Below are 1,976 nucleotides of genomic sequence, written 5' to 3' on the forward strand. Positions count from 1 at the left end.
CCAGACATTCCACTATTCATTTATCTAAGAGAAATAAATGCATATGTACACCGAAATCCTTGTACACAAATGTTCATAGCAGTTGTATTTACAAGAGCTAAAAGTGAAAATAAGTAAAATATCTATCAGTAGTTCAAAGGAAAAATAAAGTGTCATGTATCTATACAATATAATACTACTACTCATTCAAGAGGAATGAACTAGTCATACATACAACATGGATGAATATGAAAATAATGATGCTGAGTGGAAGAAGACAGATAAAGAGTTCATACATTCTATAAATGAATCCATTTATAGAAATTTCTAGAATCTGTAAATTAATCTGTAGTGACAGGAAGTAGATTAGTAGTTACCTTGAAGGGAAGGAAGTGAGGGAGCAGGGAATGGAGGGAATTCAAAAAAGTACCAGGAAATTTTAGGGGGTGATGGATATTTATTATCTTGATTGTGGTGACGGGTATATACATCAAATTGTATGCTTTAAATGTGCTTTATTATATGTGTATTATACCTCAAAAAATGTTAAAAGCTATAAGAAAAAATATGACAAGTTAACACAATCACAATGTTATTCATAATTATTTTACTACTTTTAAAGATTTCTGAGTGTTTAACATCAAGCCCCCAGAAAAACCAGGTCTTCTGACCACAGTACCAGGAAAGTGGCAGACGAGCAAAACAGAAAACTTATAGCCAATCCTCTCCCTGCTCTCCCCAAANTCAGTAAAGGCCAAGTGGGAAACTTGGATATCAACTCCAGCCAATCTGTGAGGAAGTGCCCCTATTACCTCTCCATTGGGGAGATGTCACAGAAGACTGAATAGAGAGCTGGGACTTTGATCCTTGCCTGGCAGTAACAAGGTTTCCCCACTACTTGGTGTCATTAGAAACCATCTGGTAAGCCTGAGCTTCAACTCCCACCTAGTGGTAAGAAGGCACTCCACTTCCTCCCTGCCAGGATGGTGTCAGCGGAGGTCTCACAGGGAGCCTGAACTCCCACCTCTACCTAGCAAAGCATTCTTTTCTAGACTAGAGTGTCAAGAAAGGTTGAGAAGGGAACCTAGATATCCACACCCACCTGGTATGAACTAGGCAGTGCCCACCTTCCTTCGCAGGTGTAACATCAGAGGAGGCCTGCTAAAACTGATATAAGATCCAGAATGTATAGCATAATACTCAAAATGTCCAAGATTCAATTAAGAATCACTCATCAGAGCACCAGGTATGGTATGGAAGTGTTGAATCACTAAATTGTACACCTGAAACTAATATTACACTGTATTTTAACTAACTGGAGTTTATTTTTTAATGTTTATTCATTTGTGTGTGTGTGTGTGTGTGTGTGTGTGTGTGTGTGTGTGCGCGCGCGCGTGAGAGAGAGAGAGAAAGGCGGGGGGGAGAGAAAGGCAGAGAGAGGTGGACAGAGGATCTGAAGGACACTCTGTGCTGTAGCAGCAAGCCTGATGCAGGGCTCAAACTCATGAACCATGAAATCATGACCTGAGCTGAAGTCACTCAAACAACTGAACCATCCAGGTGCCCCTAACTAACTGGAGTTTAAAAAAACCCAAAAACTTAAAGTAGGAATTCTCAACAATGAAGATATAAAGAAGAACCAAAGGGAAATTTTAGAACTGAAAAATACAATAGCCAAATTAAAAACTCAATGGATGGGCTCAACAGCAGAAGGGGCAGAACAGAGGAAAGAATCAGAAAACTTGGAAAAAACAATAAAATGGGTATAGGATTAAGCAAACTATAGTTCATCCGTACCAGAGAATATTACTCAACAATAAAAATAAAAAACTGAAATGGACAAATCAGATGTATCTCAAATGTATTATGCTCAGTGAACAAAAGTAAATCTCAAAAGGTTACATATGGTATGTTTTCCTTTATATAATACTATAGAAATGACAGAAATAACAAAGCTTTATAGATGAAAAACAGATTAGTGGTTGCTAGAGGTTAAA

The sequence above is a fragment of the Crocuta crocuta genome, unplaced genomic scaffold (genome assembly GCF_008692635.1).
Source record: "Crocuta crocuta isolate KB4526 unplaced genomic scaffold, BGI_CrCroc_1.0 scaffold779, whole genome shotgun sequence".
NCBI lineage: Eukaryota > Metazoa > Chordata > Mammalia > Carnivora > Hyaenidae > Crocuta > Crocuta crocuta.